Genomic DNA, 18,804 nt, shown 5'->3' on the forward strand with positions numbered 1-18,804 from the left:
TTGCTTTCATTTTTCTGCTCTGATCTGCTTTGTTCTGTCCTCTTTTCTCTTAATCTCTTTAAAATTTAAAATTTAAAAAATTGAACTACAGTGATATATATGTACCTATGTTTATAGCAGCACACTGTGTAACAGCTAAATATTGGAAATAATAGAAATGCCCAGCAACTGAGGGATAAAAAAGATGTGGTAGTGGAGAAATAGGATCAGATGCTAGAATATGATAACATGGAGAGGGCCAGACGAATGGCTAACAATGCTTATTAAGCAAGGTGGTAACTGAAGGGAAAAATAAAACTAGGAAGAGGAAGGAAAAGTACGGGTGGAGAGCTGAAGCCTGACACGCTCACTAAGACCCGTTCCATGCTGTACTAGGTGTGCCTGGAGTGTCCAAGGTCTCACTGAGACCGCAGCTGCTGATAATAGGAGTCAGCGAGTCCTGGGCCCTTAATGGGTGGACGTGGTGCAGTGAGCAGTGGATCCAAGGGGAAGAGCTATATTGACTCTCGGCAACTGCTGGAAATTAGGACCTAGGGCACTGTGAAGCAGCCAGAGCAACCTGGCTGCATCGGAGGCTCCTGGGCTCTGAAGCCAGACCCCACGCACTTTTCTGACCAATCTGCACTGTGCTGGGAGCGTAGTGAAGGCACAGTGTGCAGGGACTTAAGAGGAAGATCTGCATTGATTCCCAGTGAATGCTAGGGACTGGGTCCCATAGCTGCTGTCACTAGCTAGAGGACATCTTCGAATTGGGCAGAGCCTGGCACCACATCGGCGTCAGTGACACAGAGAAGACTGGTGGAGGACATCTTGGAGCTGGGCAGGGCCTGGCACTATGGTGATGTCAGATAGTCACCCCTGGCACAGAGAGGTCTGATGGAAGATGTCTTGGAATTGGGCAGAGCCTGGCACCATGGCAGCATCAGTGACACAGAGAGGACTGATGGAGGACATCTTGGAGTTGGGCAGAGCCTGGCACTGTGGTGACATCAGTCAGCCGCCCTTGGCACAGAGAGAACTAGCGGGATCTGCTAGGACTGAGCTACACCTTTGGTTGGGACCCAATAAGCAGATACAAAATTGTCATGACTCTGTGACAGCCACAAGGTACAGCCTAACTTGTGGATTGACTGGCACAGAGGCTTGAAGCTAGCCTGCACTGTCCCTGCATCCCTGCATGTCTGGGGAGGACAGCAAAAACTCCAGTAAGCACACTTCAGAAAGACCCTAAGCAATACAGAGAGGGCCAGAGACCCCCAGGACACAACAGTCTGAAAGAAACCAGAAGCATGACAAGATAGAAATAAAAAAAATATCCAGCTGCCAGCCCTGGGGATATAAGCCCAGGAGAAGTAAATACAGAAGAGAACCAGTGCAATAACCATCCAATACTAGACACAGCATCAGCAGATATAAAGAAATACCTTCATGACCTCATAGACGAATTTAAAACTACTGATCCAAGTGAGGCAAGATATAAAGAAGTTAATTAAAGAAATGATAAGCCCTTGCCAAGAGAACACAGATGGAAGAACGAAGGAAATCAGAAAAGAAAGAGAAACCTCTGATAAAGAATTTAAACATAACCTAGAATACACGAAACAGATCCAAACATTACCAGGAAACTAAAAATTCCATTGAAAACTGGCAAAATGCCTTGACAGAAACTAAAGTCAGCCTTTTGAAACTTGAAGAGAGATGTATCATGTATGATCATGAAAGAAAAGACCTCTTAAAAATAACATACCAGAAAGAAATAATTCAAAGGCTAGACGATGACAGAAGGATATATAAAATAAAGCACGTGAATGAGGAAGCAGGAATAACCAAAAATGAACTACAAAAAATATTCACAGATATACTAAAGGAAAACTTCCTAAACATAGGAAAAAGAAATGACATCCAGATAAATGAGGCATACAGAACTCTAGCCACCTACAACCAAAACAGATCTACACCCAGACATATAATAATCAAGATTCCAGAAATCCACCAAAAGAACAGATACTAAAAGCAGCCAGGGAAAAGAAACTCATTACGTATAATGGAAAAATTATCAAAATAACAACAGACTTATCAACACAAACTCTCAAATTGAGAAGAGCCTGGGGGGGAAATATTCCAAGCCCTGAAAGAAATTAATTTGCAACCAAGACTGATGTACCCAGTAAAACTTTCTCTCAAAATTAATGGAGAAATAAGATGTTTCCAAGTCAAGAAGGAACTGTGGGAGTTCATGGCCACCAACCCAACCCTCCAAAGAATGCTGAAGGACATTACAGAGAGAGGAGGAAGGGATACTAGGATTCCAGCAACAGTGGCAGAGAAGCCTCAATGAATGGGTCAGACAGTGGAATGAGGGAGTAAGTGGACAAATTATAGGAGTAAAGTGGAGTAGCAGACACGAGAAGCTATAACCTTTAATATAGATAGCCTTGCTACACTAAAATTAAAAAAAAAAAAACAGGCAAAGTAGATTAAGAGGCAGGCTCCATCGAGATGATCTGAATGAGAAATACACTCAACCCACAGGAGGGTTAATAAACTGAAAGTCAAAGATGAGAAAGCAAAGCTATATGTGACAGGAAACCAGAGAGAAATAGGGACAACTCATCCAGCAGCCGCAGATAGATTGGAAATCTATGACACTTTTGGGCAGTATAGAACTACACAACTGGAAGGAAGGAAATCCCTATGACTTTAGTGAGTAAGGGAGTACAGCTCAAGATCAAGCTCAGTGGTAGAAAGGTTCAGCAATACTCAGAGAGACAATGGGCTGTCCCCCTAATCTAAAAACTAAAGGGGCTAGTGAGACCCAAAACATACAAAGCATCCTGAGAAGGGGAAAGGTGAAAAATAGCCTAAAAAAATGAAGGTAGAGGTCATTGTTAATAGTGTATCAGGATTTAAAAGTCACAGTAGTCTTATCGCTCTGTTTAGTTTGAGTTTATTTTGTTCCGGTCTGTAAACCCATATCAGATTTGAGGGCACAGACATCTAACCCCAAAATAGCAGGTTATAGCATGGTAACTATCCTTAATTTCCTATTAACTTAAACTGAAAGCCTGTATTACTTACACTGTCTTACTATGACTGATCTTATTTGAATGTAGTTTGTTAGACCATGTTTTTGCCTTGGCTGATTTTATTCGAATTTGGTATGCTTGATAGTGTTAAGTCTAAAAGTAGAGGCAACTACTCTGAAGATGACAAGATGTAAAAGATATCTGTACCGGTTTTGATTATTAACCGCTCTCAAGTCCTACAATGTTTTCAAAGTTGTGCTTTTATAAAAATAGGTATGTATTACTATGCTTAACTGTATTAAGCCTGATGATGTGGACAGTCTATTAAAAATAACAAGAGAAAGCATAGTAATTATGGTAGATCACCTAATATTGTGGTCCTATGTGTCTTTTTCATTGCATGTTTTTCTAGGAATTTGTTTTGTTGTCTTGTTATGATCTGTTTTTCCCTATACTACGAGAGGTTAGATATACATGTAGAAATTCACACATGGGAAGAATTTTTTCAACTATTTATGAGAACAGATTATATAATGCAAGATGTAATGAACAGATACTCCGAAGAAGAGATACTAAGAAAACCAATGCTAATTCTGTAGCATTATGATATAAAATGTAGCAATACTATTATTCACTGTTCAGAGTGATATTAGTCTCGTCTCTTAAGTTCAATTTCAGCATACGTGAAGATAAGGACAGCTACTATGAAGAGAATGGGAGACACTATGGTGGTCATTATTGTCTTCCCCAATGTCACATCTTGAAGACCTAAAAAGCCTTCATTATCCTGTAATGATTTGATTAGTTCTATAATATGCAGTATGTATTCAATGTGTGTGAAGATGGGGACAACTATGTGGAAGAAACCTAGAGACAATAAGTGACCCGGCCTGCGGGTAAGGAAACAAGAGACACAAAGAGCAGAGACAAGATAAAGAAGTCCAATCAAGTCTCATTTATTCAAAGAATGAGTATCAAATATAGAGGGTATTGGGGAGGAGGGCTTGGGTTCTGAGACATCAGCAGGTAACTTAGCAACAGTGGCAAGAACAATGGTCATAGGTCAATTCAAATTTCCTGCACGCGGGCTCATAAGCATAATCCCTGAATAATGAGCCAGGCTAAACAAGCTGGGCAAGGTGCTGCTTAATTACCAAACTTAACTCCTAGAGGGAATTAAGGTGGTGCAGCCTGTAGATATAAGGTGGCAGCCAATTACAGGGCTTCCCATAGGTCCCCCTTTACTTTAAAATATAAGGGGCATATAAGAGGCTGCATCCTTGAGGAGACTGTGCCTGTCTTGGATCAGGGCACTTCCACAAAGGGCCAACCTAGCCTTACCCGCCATTGGAAGGCAGGGCAGCGAGAGGCCCAGTTCCTGTCTTAAGTGGAGGTTGGCATCCCATGTGAGGCCCAGTTACCCGTCTCTGGCTATCCAGTCTATCGCACCAAGGCAAGAGAAGTGGAGTGGGCAGCATGCTTTCACAAAGCATTATCATAATACAGTTTTGCAGGCTCCACATAATTTTCTCTGTCAGCCATTCTAAGCCTGTGATAATGGACCTGTAGGTTGCATTTTTATGGCATCCACCTGTTGTTTGACAAAAGCCATCAACTTATTTTCATAATCCCAAGAGACAGGATCCAGGCTGTCAGTTCCATCATCTAAAAAACAAAAGCTGCGAAAAAATTCTCTCAGGGGTCATTTTTCGTACCTGGAGTCATCTGTAACATTATCCTCTATTTGTTGTATTTGATCTATTTGTTTAACCAGTCATTCTGGCAGCCATCTCGCAGATTTCATCTCTTTAGAGTAAATGCATACTGATCCTCGTCCCCAGATAAGGACTGGGTCTGGACCATGTCATGAGTTAGTCAGAGGGTCTCTCCATGGTACAGAAGCAAATTGCTTTTGCTTCAGTATGCCAGAGATGAGTGGCTGCTGATTGTCCAGCAGCTTCCAAATTTAAAAAATTCAGGATGAATAAGGCATGAGATAGAATATTTTTAGGTGTTCCCCTTGTGGGGTACCTTTCCCCCTTTTTTATTTATTAACAGTGAGTTTTAGGGAGAGAGATGTGCCTTTCAACTATGCCTTGATCTTGAGGGTTATAAGGTATGCCTTTTATATGATGAACATTAAGATGTTGACAGAAATGGGCGAAGACAGAACTAGCATAGCCTGGACCATTATCAGTCTTTAATTGTTGTGGGCATCACCAAACTGATAAGGTAGTTAACATATGGCTAATAACATGTTTGGTAGCTTCGCCAGTCTGGGGAAAGGCATAGATGAAACCACTAAAGGTATCTATAGTTACATGAACATATTTAAGATTGCCAAACTCAGGAATGTGGGTGACATCCATTTGCCATAATGCATTGGGGACAAGTCCTCTAGGATTAACCCCAAAGTGTGAAACTGGGAGGTGCATGGCACAAGAGGGGCAATGTTTTACTATCGGTCTGGCTGGCTCTCTAGTGATCTTGTGCATAAGACAGAGGGTTTGGGCATTGAGATGGTGTAATTGAGGACTCTTTTGTGCTGAAGTAACATTGTCATCACGATCACTGGAGCTAACATTAGCTAAAGTACAAAGGAGAGCTTGCGGTCAAGTAGCCAGGTCTGCTGTAAGATTACCATTGGCCAGAGGTCCTGGTAACCCAGAGTGAGCACGTATATGTCCAATAAAAAAAGGGCAAGTTCTTTTTATAATAAGCACCTGTATTTGCCTAAACAGTTCTCCAGTGCTGGAGGCAGTTTTGATTTGGCCAGCTGTTTCTAGCCGGGGCACAGAGTGTGCAATATAAGCACTGTCAGTACATAAATTCACGGGCTGATTGGGAAATGCTGAAAGGGCTGCAGCGACAGCATGCAACTCTGTGATCTGGGCTGATGTATTGTTTGTTTGGGAGGATACAGTTTGGTTTTGAAAAACATAGGCTGTTAAAGCAGTTGAGGAGCCATCAGTAAATACCAACAAAGCATTTTTTAATGGTTCGAACTGTGTGATCACAGGGAAGATAAATGAATGCCAACTGGAAAATTCAATAAGTTTGTCTGGGAGATAATGGTTGTCAATAAGCCCTGTGTAGGAGGCAAGGGCAATGGGCCAGAATTCAGTTGTTTACATGAGCCAATCAATCTGTTTTTTGGTATAAGGCAGTACGATAATATCTGATTACTTAGCAAAATAACATTTTCCTTGTTCTCTTCCAAGAGAATGAGGGTAGATACAGCCTGATAATAGGGTTCAATGACCTTTTTAGGTGTTGCTGGCAAATGAATCCACATTAACGGTGCTGTCTGCCAGAAGACAGCAGTTGGAGAAAGAGTGGTCCTGCATATGATAAATTTCAAGGGTTTACCATAATCTATAAAAGTAATGGTCTGGTATTGAATGGCTTGCTCAACAGCATGTATTGCCTGTTTTCCTTCTGGAGAGAGTTTGCAAGGGGATGTAGGGTCAAGATTATCGTGTAAGATATCATAGGAGTTTTAATTCACTCTTACTAATTTTTAAGTAGGGCATGAGCCAGGTAATGTCCCCAAGAAGTTTTTGAAAATCATTTAAGGTCTGAAGTTTATCTAGCCTCAACTGTATATTTTGAGAAGAAATCTGAGGTCCCTTCATTTGAAAACCCAAATATGTATATGGGACAGTGAGTTAAACTTTGTCAGGGGCTATCTCAAGTCCTTTTTATCTTGTAAGGCAGCTTGTAATGCATCATAGCACCTCAAAACTTTTTCCCCATTATTTCCAGCTATCAGGATGTTATCCATATAATGAATGAGATATATTTCTGGCCAGTGGTCTCTTGTAGACTGTATTGCTGAAGCAACAAAAGACTGGCATAGGGCAGCACTGTTTGCCATGCCTTGTGGGAAAACCTGCCATTGGAATCTTTGCATGGGTGCTCTAAAATTAATAACTGGTAAACTAAAAGCAAAATGCCTTTGATCATCTGGATGTAGAGGGATAGTAAAAAAGCAATCCTTGAGATCTATGACAATTTAAAAATAGCCCAAAGGTATAGCAGCAGGTGAAGGGAGGCCTGGCCTCATCTAGCTTTAATATTGGATCAGGCCAGGGGGGTAAATTTAGAAATCATGCCTCTCAGCAGGGGTCACTGAGCAGGAGAAATCCCGGAGGAAACGCTGGGGTTAGTTTCACTTTTCATTTTAAATTTTGCTATTTTTAGCTTTTTTAATCGAGCTATTAAATCCTGATGTTCTTTTTTCAGTTTAATCTGTTGTCTTACAAGTTCAATTTGGTCTCTTAATTCCTTCCTAATATGGAAAGTTAAACATGCTGAAGCTGGCTATATGGCCATTACAGTATGGGGGAGGGGCGTGTGTGACTAAGGCCACACTAAGGGCTTTATCTGCACCAGCCACCTGGTGCGTGGCGAGGCTGCAGTATTAAGCCTGGAAGGGATTGGGTGCTAGCAGTTACTGGGTCGCTTTGCTCCCCGAGTTAAAGTTTATTAAGCCCTAATGGACAATTGCTTAATTTTTTTTCCTTTACCCTTTGCGTCTTTAAAGTCTTTCTTAAGCTTTTAACAAAAATATCATGTTGGCTCATTTCTTGTCCTAGTGGACACAATTGCTAAATTTTTTTTCCTTTACCCTTTGCATCTTTAAAGCTCTTCAAAACTTTCAACAAAAGTCTCATGCTGGCTAATTTCTTGTCCCGTAATCTCTGTTCACTTACCGAGGTTCAGCAGCATGGCAGGCTTCCACATCGGTCCTCTGTTTTCTTTTCCTTTTTCTACTTTGGGCCCACGAGCAGTGTCCCTCACTAAGTCCCCCATTCTCGGGTCCCACGTTGGGGCGCCACTTGACCCGGCCTGTGGGTAAGTCCATGGAGACCCTAGAGGGGGAGTGGGGATGAAAAGGAAACAAGAGACACAAAGAGCAGAGACAAGATGAAGAAGTCCAGTCAAGTCTCATTTATTCAAGGAATGAGTATCAAATATATAGGGTATTGGGGAGGAGGGATTTGGGTTCTGAGACATCAGCAGGTAACTTAGCAACAGTGGCAAGACTGAGGGATATAGGACAATTGAAATTTCCCACGTGTGGGCTCATAAGCATAATTCCTGAATAATGGGCCAGGCTAAACAAGCTGGGCAAAGTGCTGCTTAATTACCAAACTTAACTTCTAGAGGGAATTAAGGTGGTGCAGCCTGCAGATACAAGGTGGCAGCCAATTACAGGGTTTCCCACAAATAAGACAGTGAAGATCTCCAGTGGACTTGCTTTGAAATCTGTATTTCTTCAAATTTTTTCTTTATAAACTGTTTTGTTTTGTTTTGATGTGTTTAATCTTACCTTCTTTAAGATAAAAACAAGTATGTAGGACTGATAACTATATTACTAAGTTTTTGTTGGATCACTGTGCCAAACTATTGGCAATATCACTATTTTAATGTCATTTATATGCTTTAATTTTGTAACCTGAACAACTATTTCTAAGAGAATATGTAACTTATCACCTAGTGATTTTTTATTGTTTATTTTTCTGTAATTCTGTATTATTTCTACCCTTTTTCTCCATTTTTTTGTTTCTTTCTCTTTAAATAAAAAGAATTGTATTTTATATAGTGGAGTACTAGTCAGCCATAAACAATAATAAACTGGACACTTTTATAGGTAATGGATCCACCTTGAAAACATACTTATTAGTGAAATTAATAAGATGCACATGTAAACTTTGTATTGTTTCATTAGTGTGACAAGCTAAAAGAAAAAAATATATGTGTATATGTATATAAAAAGTGAAGGTAGTTATTACTGATTTCTCTGAGTTCACTGAAGGGAAATATTTGTACTGGTATTGTTTGGACAATTGAAGGAAGATATCTTGTGCTCTGCCTGACTGATTCAGGGATGACAATGCACAGTGTATGTACTGCTGTTATCCCCTGAGTGATATACTTTAAAATTTTGTTGTCATTTTTTTCTTTTTATTTATGAATCAAATGAATTTGAAAAAATAATAAAATAATGAGGCCTATAGAATTCAAAATAATCTCTTAGCTGTTCTTGAATCTATGTCAGTTATTGAGTAATTCCTGGCTGCATTTTGAAATGCATCATTGAATTTTTCTGTAATTATCCATGCCTCACAGTGCAAAAACTGATGCAAAGAGTTTCAGAAGTCAATCAAACTAGACATGGTTCATTCTATTCAGAGTAAAGACATTCCAGAGAATCTGGACACTGGGGCCCACCTCTGCAGGTTGGCTTGCAGGGTCAAACAGGCTTAATCACCCCAGGTACAACAATGTCCTCATCACTCTGCCATCTACATTGATCTCTGATCCTCCATGCTGAGAGGGTCCTCCGAGAGTTATACTCTAATAGAATAAAAAAAAAAATATTGGCAGTGGTAGCAGTCATGTCAGAGAATAGCACATTGCAAATGCTAAAAATCATGATATTTTAGCATTTGCAATGTGCTATTCTCTGAATACCTCTCAAAAAGAAGAATAAACTTGAGAGTTTATAGGTAAATGGTTGCAATTTTAGATCATACTCATAAGTGAAATAAATATGACTCATATGTGTAAACATTTTATTTTTTCCCTAGTATGAGAAGCTGACAGAGTAAATAAGACCCAACATGAACAATAGATTGTAAAAAAAAGGGAAAAACTATTCAAAAGGAAAGAGAAACTGGCATGGGGGAAAGAATAAAAGAATGAGAAAAGCTAAATGTATCCATATCTACCTCTATATCTGTATGTGTGTCTAAGAAAGAAAAGGTCTGTGCTAATATGTTTGGACAATTAAATGCCTACATCTTATATTGTGAGACAATAGAATGGAATGTATTAACCGTTGTTACTCTCCTATAACCTAGTTTTGAAATTTGCGTTACTTTTTTTAGTTTAAAATAAAATTTAAAAATTTATGCACTATTTTAGTTTGTCCTCTGTAATTTCATTTGGTTTGCTATTACATTTTCCTTCTCTGTGCTTACATTGTTGATCTGTTTTTGTTCGCTGTTTGCTTTGTCTCTTTATTCCTCTTCCAGTAATTGTAACAGCACTACCATGTCCTTTTCTAACGCTTTCTTTGTGTCTTCTAATTGCATTGCTTTGTCTATTAGTGTGCCTTATTTTCCTGCTGAATTGGGATTTTAAAAATGTGTTGGAGTGGGGTAGAACTGTTTAATAGTCCTATGATTAAGTTCCAGTTTGTTTTGTTTTAACTTTTATTCCCTTGGTATTTTTGGTCTGGTTTTTTACCTTTATTTTATAGGAAAAAAATAAAGCAAAGTTTCATAGCAAGCAGTAGGAAAATAACAATAATTAATATATTGTGTATTGGTATCTTTAGTTAATCAGAGTATCTTTAGTTAATCCGAATATAAGACATGGGCATAAAATATTCTCCAAAGGATATTAACACAAATCTTTCTTTTCAATGGACTAGGAGAAACTATAACTATCTTGAATTTTTGTTTTCTTTTCAATTGCCTCAGGGCTCAAGTTTCTTTGTGAGTCCATGGCACTGGACTCTAAAGTTTATCAGTGTTTGTGGGGACATCTTACCTTTCTCCTTCCCTTACCCCTGGAGATGGGTGTGTCCCTCACCCACATGGAAAACTAGAATGGTCTTTGGTTAGTGTTCCTTTCACTGCAGTCACTTGGTCTCTTGTAATACCTCCAGCAGGTAGGGCTGTGAGTAGCTACTTTCTCCCCAGGGCAGGTCTTGTTAGGAAGAATGGGACACTATACAATGGTCCCCCCCTCCTACTGGAAGCAATGGGAGACTTTACTGTGATGTTTCCTAGAGTTCTTATGCCAACTCTAAAGGCGTAAGAGTCATGCTATAACTGGTTCCTCTGAAGTTTTAAAGTCTTAATTTTAAGACTTCAACAATTTTCAGTTTCTGTTCACATCTCCCTCGCTTCTTAATGGATGTGCAGTTGTTCCTGAATGCAAGGCCCTGCTTCCAGGCAGCTGTGACTCAGGATTCTCACCTATCTATCTCTCAGGTCTTGGCTATTTTTTCAGCATCCCATTATGAAAAATATTTTCATTTGTTAACTATTTGGTAATATATATATTAAACCATCCAAAGTGTTGGATGTTGCCAAGTTTAGGGGAATTTTCTAAAACATAGCTTTAAAAAATGTTTTACTGTTGGCTCAGTAAATCTTGTGCTTTCTTTCTGAGGTTTACTCCAAGGTATTTTATCCCAACATACTTTATACTGTGTTATTGTTGTAATCATGCAAAAACTCAATTTCACAGTGAAAAAAAACGTGGTATTTTTCTGGGTAGAGATACTGTGTGTTAGCTCCTGACTACACTTGTACATTTAACACGTGGTGTAAAATCTTTCCAAAAATAAAACAAAACAAAAAACAATAACCAATGAACCAAACAAATGATCAAAAAATCCAAAACAAGAAGATAATTAGGATGTGAAGTAATTAAGATACAATAGTGTACAAAGAGCGTGGCTGAAAAACAACACCCTCTATACTAATAAAGCAAATCAGAATTTCATCAAAAGTCCTAATCAAAATGGAAAGTTTTACTCAGATGTTGAGAGTTCCTGTCAAACATGGGAACCACAAGCAAAACTTATGTTCTGGTAAAGGAAAGAGCCTGTCTTTCTGTTTCCACCTGCTGACTCACTCACTCTTACTTAGTGCCAAGCTGCTCCTGCATAGACTCTGGTTTCTGCTTAACCACAGAAATGAGCAGATGTTGTAGGAGAGAATCTACCGTCAACTGGGAAGAGGCAAAGCATAAAGCCATGACCTTTGTGCCGTCCTCAGCCTGTCCTCAGCCCTTGCCCACATCCCAGTTGTGTTGACTCAGACTTTCAGTTAGAATAGCTCTGTTCCTGTCTAGCATGGATTCTTGCTTCCGTGCTAATGTAAATTAAAGTGAAACAACAGCATGAACTTACAGGCAATAGATTTAATTGAGAAAAACAAGAAAATGGGAAGAGCTTCAGTTTGAGAGAAGAGGAACAACACAGCTCTGACAAAGATCACACTGCTCATTAATAAAATAATGAGACTAGTTTGTATGAGTTTGCTGAGGTGATCTAGAAGAGGTTGGTCATTTTCTCTGTTCTGGTTTTCAGCTCAAGAAATGTCCAAGGGTATTGGGGGCAATCACCTTCCCATGAGATGATTGTACCTGCTTTGGGATGTCACTCTCATCTCAGCTTTACAGTCTCTGCTGGAATCCAAGGAGAATGCAGATTCACAGCAATGCCTAGAGACTTCTAAGAACTCAATCCAGTGCGAAAAAACATTGAAAGGTGTAGGTTTCTCTGAATCTATTATCATTGTATTCTCAATGTTTAAGCAGAAATAAGAGAAATTGATTAAACTTTGGGTAATAAACCTTCTATTGTTACATTTCAACACACACTTAAGTTATTTGCATGCCCATATTCTTTATGAGGTTTGTGAGTTAAAGGGAGAGCTCTTCCTATATGTTGTCCAATGGTGGTCTGTGATTCTGTTTCAGTTTTCTTCCTGTTATCCACAGGATCCTGCTGCTAATAAATTGGCTTGCCATGGGCTCTACATACAACTCTCCTTGTGAAGGTGAAGGCCTGCTGTCCCCAAAGATGACTTCATGAAAATTATGAAAACCTGAGAAGTCAGAGAGATGCAACAATATACTATATACAAAAAACACATTTAGTTCAAAAAGAAATTCATAGAATGAAAGTTAAAGAATAGAAAACAATACTCCATGCAGCAGGAACCTAGAAAAATGCAGGGTCGCCATTCTGTTTGCAGACAATGTGAACTTCAAACCAAAAATGATGAAAAGAGATAAACAACTGCATACTTTTTTGTGGAAAAGTTCAAGAGAAAAATCTAGCAGTCATAAATATATATGCACCAAATATGGAAGCACCTAACTATATAATACAGATCTTAATGGACATTAAAAATATGCAATAACAGTTGTCACACGAGACCTAGTTAAGCCATGGTCACAAAGAGATAAGCCAACTAGATAAAAAGCAAAGAAATAGCAACTGATTTACAATGTGAACAAATGGACTTAGTAGATGTTTATAGAGTGTTCCACCCAACAGCATTAGAATACAAATTCTGCCCAGCTGCAAATGGCATGTTCTCTAAAATATATGATAGAGTAGCCCATAGAACACTCTTAAGTAAATGCAAAGTAACTGAAGTTATCTCATGCATAATGTCTGACTATAGTTCAATGAGCTTGCAAATTAATTGCAAGAGAAACCACAAAACCTCCATAAACACTTGGGAATTAAACAGCACACTCCTGAACAACCAATGGGTGATATGAAATTAAAAATAACTACAATCAAATGAAAATGGAGATAAAACATACTGGGATGCAGAGAAGTCCTAAGAGAAAAATATATAACACTGAGTTCTCACACTAGGAAAATGAAATGACAGAAATAAACAACCTAATACTGTACTTCAAGCTTTGAGAGAAAGAAAACTCAAGCCCAAAGTTCATAGAAGGGAGGATATTTATAATATCTTATAAGATATTATAATATTATTATATTTATAGGATCTTTATAAGATCTGTGCAGAATTTAGCACAACTGAGACTAAGAAAACAATATAAAGAATTAAAGAATCGAAGACTTGGTTCTTTGAAAGCATACCCAAAATTGATAAGCTTCTAGCCAACCTTATCAAGAAGATATAAAAATTCAAATTTGAACCAGGAGGAATAAAAAGGGTGAACACTAAGATCCTGTGGAAATTTGGAAGGTCATCAATATCTATTTCAAAAATACTCGCAGAAGGGGGAAAACATAGAAAAATGAATAATCAATTTAAATTCATGCCATGAGGAATAAAATGGTAAAATCACTACAGATTCTGTGGAAATTCAGAGGACCATCAATACCTACTCCAAAAAGCTTTACTCTCAGAGGATACAAAACAGAAATTTAAAAAAAGAAATAAAATAATAACTTCCTCGAGATGTATGAATTATCTAAGCTGAATCAAGAAAATGTAAAATTTTGAATAATGCAGTATCAATGAAACTGTAGTATTAATGAAACTGAAACATAATTAAAACTTAACCAACATAGAAATGCCCAAGTTCTAATGAGTTCACAGCTGAAGTCTCCAAGAAATTTAGAGAACATTTAATGGCCATAATCCTCAGACTCTTTAAGAAAATTGAAAGTGAAAGCAGGTCTCCCTTACTCATTCCTGGGGGCAAGTATTACTCTGATATCAAACACAGAGAAAAACACAACCACAAAGCAAACTACAAGCCAATCTCCCTAATGAACATAGGTGTGAAAATCCTCAATAAAATACTAGCAAACAGAATGCAGCAAATCATCAAGAAGAATTTACAGCAAGTGAGATTCACCTCAGGAATGCAGAGGTGGTTCTACATACACACATCAATAAATATACTGCACCATATCAACAGAGACAAACACAAAAACCACAAAATCATTTCAATAGATGCAGAAAAAGCTTTTGATAAAGTCCAACTTATTTACTTATTCTTAGTAAAACTCTAGAGAAACTTGAAATAGATAGTCTCTACTTCAATCAGATAATAGCCATCTATGACAAACCAACTGTCAACATCATACATAAATGGACAAAAGCTGAAAAATTTCACCTTAAAATCAGGAACAATATAAGATATCCACTGTCATTAATCTTATTCAATATGGTTCTGGAAATGTTAGTGAGAGCAATTGGACTAGAGTGAGGAATAGCAGGAATAATAATGGAAGAAGTTAAAATATCATTCTTTGAAGATGACATGATACTGTACATAGAAGTCAACCCAAAACACCACCTAAAGACTACTAGAGTTAATAAACAAATTCAGCAGCATAGCTGAATACAAAATCAACACTCAAAAATCCATATTATTGTTTTACACAAACAACAAACTCACTGAGAGAAATTAGGGAAACAATAATGTTCACAATAGCATCCAAAAAATGAAATACTTAGAAATCAGTCTAACAGAGAATGTGAAAGAATTATGTATTGAAAATTATAATACTCTGAAAAAGGAGCTAGAAGAGGATGTCAGAAAATGGAAAGATATCCCCTGCTTATTGATAGGCAGAACCAACATTGTGAAAATGGCCATACTACCAAACTGTTATACAGATTTAATGCAATCTTGGTCAAAATATCACTAGCATCACAAATCTAGAGAACACATTCATAAAATTCATTTGGCAATAGAAAGGTCTAGAATAGGGCTGGGGATATAGTTCAGTGTCACAGTCCCTGCTTGGTAAACACTAGATTCTGAGTTCAATTCCTGGTACCAAAGAAAGAAAAAAATCCCTGGAATAGCAAAGACAGGCCTGGGCAACTCAGGGGGCATTACACTCCTGACTTAAAATTATACTACAAACTTTCTGTAATAGAATCAGCATGACTCTGTCAAAAGACAAAACAAAATAAAACAGTCCTGAGGATCAGTGGAACAGATTAGAAGATGCAGACAAAACTAAAAAGACATTCAGCCACCCTATCTTTGACAAAAGGGCCAACATGTTCTCTGGAAGAAACAGAGCCACTTTAATAAATGGTGCTGGAAAAGTTGATGTTCTATATGCTGGAGTCTAAACTCATGTCTATCACCATGAACTAAATTAAAGTCAAAATGGATCCAATATCTAATTATTAAAACAGAAACACTAAATTTATTGGATGACAAGTGAAGGTAGAAGACTTATAGGCATAGGTGGAGTTCATGAACAAAACCCAAATGGTATGGAAAGTACTTCAAAGAATCAACAGCTGAGATCTCATCTCATTGAAAACTTTTTCCATATCAAAAGACATCACCAACAGAACCTATAGAGTGGGAAAAAATTTAGCCAACTGTCTGTCAGACAAAAATCTTCTATCTAGAACATATAAAGAATTGAAGAAAATCAGATCCCTAAATTCCAAGACCCAATCCAGAAATCAGCATCTGAGATGAAGATGCATAAAGAAATACTAATGGAAAATTAGTATATGAATAAATGTTCAATATCACTGGTCACAAGAGAAATGCAAATTAGCAGAATGCTGAGCTTCCATCTCACTTCAGAAGGAAAGGCAGTTGTGAAGAAATCAAGAACAAATTCTGGTGGGGTTATGGGGAAAAAAGGAATTCTTGTGAATCTTTGGTAGGAATGTAGACTGGTGCAACCACTGTGGAAATCAGTGTGGAGAGTTGTCAAAAGACTACTATTGGAGGTCTCACTGAATTGTGCCAGTCCCCTTCTGGGTGTTTTCCCTGAAGAACTGTAAACATCATGTCAATGAAATATATGTGCAATCATGTTTACAGCTAAATCTTGGAAACAACCCAAATACCCATTAATCATCATGGAATGGATAAAAAAGATGTGGTATTTTGATACAATGGAGTACTATTCAGCTATAAAGATAAATGTAAGGCTTTTATAGGTAAATGGATACAATTTCAGACCATACTCATAAGTGAAATAAATAAGACTTCTATATGTAAACATTGTATTTTGGATCTTATTAGTCTTTCATATTTTTACACAATCTCCATTGGGCAATAAGTATTGTAAAAGGGGGAGAAACTGCTGAAAAGGAAAGAAAAACTGGGATAGGAAAAAGAGAAAAGAAAGAAGGGAAAGGAATGAATACACACACACACACACACACACATACACACACACCAAGGGTAGATAATTATAGTATTATAAGTAAGTTCACCAAAAGGAATGGTTTGTGTTATCATTGTTTGATCATTTTTTCATGCCTATATCTTGTAATCTGAGCAACTACTTTGAAGATAATTATACACAATTTATTAACTATTGTTAATATCCTATTATTTTGTTTTGAAATTCTGAATCATCACTTTTATTCTTTTTTGTTTTAAAATTAGCAAAACTATATAGTTTTCTCTGGGCCTTTTTAAATTCATTTTTGAAGGATATCACATCATGTAAATTTTTAAAAATCAATTTGTTATGCTTTTCACTTGTTGATCTGTCATTTTTTATAAGAATATTAGACATGAACCTTGTAACTGTGTGAGAAACATACTTTTTCCCCACTTCTCTATATGAAGGCAACCAGGAGTCTTCTCATCTGTAGTCTGTCACATAGCTGGAATGCCCATCCATAAGTTGCTTTGCACACATGTTCCACTGTGTCCCATCATGATCCTGAATGTTAGACCACTGAAGTGACACTCCTGAGTTACTGAGTTAGGATATATTGTTATTTTGCATAGCATGCAGTTCTCTGCCATGTTTGTGTAATGTTCATAATCACTCCTAGGGGTTGAGATGGTAACTGTTTGTTTCAAACTATCTGGATTAAGGAATATCTAGAGAAATAGTGCAAAGATTATTTCTGCATGTCTGTGGCAGTATTTCCAGAGGACACTGACACCTGCCTGAATCAATGCATTGAGGAAGAAGATCAACAATTTCTTTTTTTTTTTAATTTAAAGAAAGACAAAACAAGATAGAAAACAGGCAGAAATAGTACATACTTTCAAAGAAAAGAAATAGTAATAAATCACTAGCTGATGTATACATTTTCCCCCTATAAATAGTTGTTCAGGGTACACAAGTGGAACATATAAATGGTATTTCAACCAGAGAGACTGCAAACAGTTCTGTTCAACTATCCAACAAAAACTAAGTATTATGGCTATCAGTCCTATACACTTAAACATGTACGGGTTTATCCAAAGAAGATCAACATTTTCGAACATATCCACTCATCTGCAGGCACGTATAAAAGAAGAAAGACAAACAAAATGCAATTTTTCCTCCCTCCTGGAACTGGAAAACATGTCTTTATTTATTTGTTTATTTATTTATTTATTATGAGGTTTATTTTTTACCACATTTGCGATTGCGGAAGCACAAGCTCCCTGCACTTTACACTGCAAGACATGTACTACTGGCCTGACTTTTTCTTTGGCTGTAAGGCTTCTAGGGATGGAATGAGCCATCCCTGGCATCCAGAGGCTCTTGCTTATAGATGGGCTCCCATGTCTTGTACAGTTTCTCAGGCAGAATAGTCATGTGAACCAATTTACTTATCAAATCCTTTCATCTATCTCCATGTCCTTTTATCTATGCTTTTATTTAGGTCTCACTGGAGCACTTGGAATACATAGAACTGCATGAGAATCTTTACCACCTCTACTAACACATGTGTATGTCTTATTCATTTTTCTCATGAGCTTCCAGTTTTTGAAGCAGTTTCTAGCTCTTTAAAGTGAAACACACCAAGGTAGTGCTCTCTATATTGTTAAAACTCACAACTAAATTGAGTTTACTTTATCAGGGATTGCATCATGGACTGGATAGTGCAAAAATAGCAATGAGAGTGATGTAACAAATGAAAAGGAAACTAAATGTAAGTTACACTGACTTTGAAGAAGTGGTAAGGATTTCTGTTCTGACCACCTTGCAGAGGAGGGTGCTTAGAGGAGTGTATCTTATCTTCACAGGTCAGAGGATTTTCCTGGTTGTTTGGAAGTTTCTTACTGTTACTCTCTTGAAAACCTTCAGCTCTGCACACAGTAAGAGAAATCTGCGATTGTAAGATAACCTTTGGCATTTAGTTTTACCCAGTAGCAATGGTTGTCTCTAGAGTGTTGGATATTCCCTCCATCCTGCATATTGTAGTAACTCAGTCAGTGCCTATTTCTGCCTCTTCCTTGTGAAGAATCAAGCTGACACTGGAATGTTTCCTGGCCAGTTTTCTTGGAGTGGCCTCAATTTTCCTGCTCACAC

General features: G+C 37.8%; 1 protein-coding gene across 1 annotated transcript in view; it reads right to left on the reverse strand.

The window, feature by feature from the left end:
- Positions 1-3,968: 3,968 nt before the first annotated feature.
- Positions 3,969-18,804, reverse strand: part of Klhl9 (kelch like family member 9) — a 56,324-nt gene continuing 41,488 nt past the window's right edge. The window contains exon 2 of the mRNA XM_005007755.4: positions 3,969-7,900. The gene's annotated coding sequence lies outside the window, so the exon portion shown is untranslated. The remainder of the gene's footprint in view (positions 7,901-18,804) is intronic.

This window comes from Cavia porcellus, unplaced genomic scaffold (assembly GCF_034190915.1).
Source record: "Cavia porcellus strain 051 isolate PalLab524CR breed Dunkin Hartley unplaced genomic scaffold, mCavPor4.1 scaffold_1, whole genome shotgun sequence".
NCBI classification, from domain to species: Eukaryota; Metazoa; Chordata; class Mammalia; order Rodentia; family Caviidae; genus Cavia; species Cavia porcellus.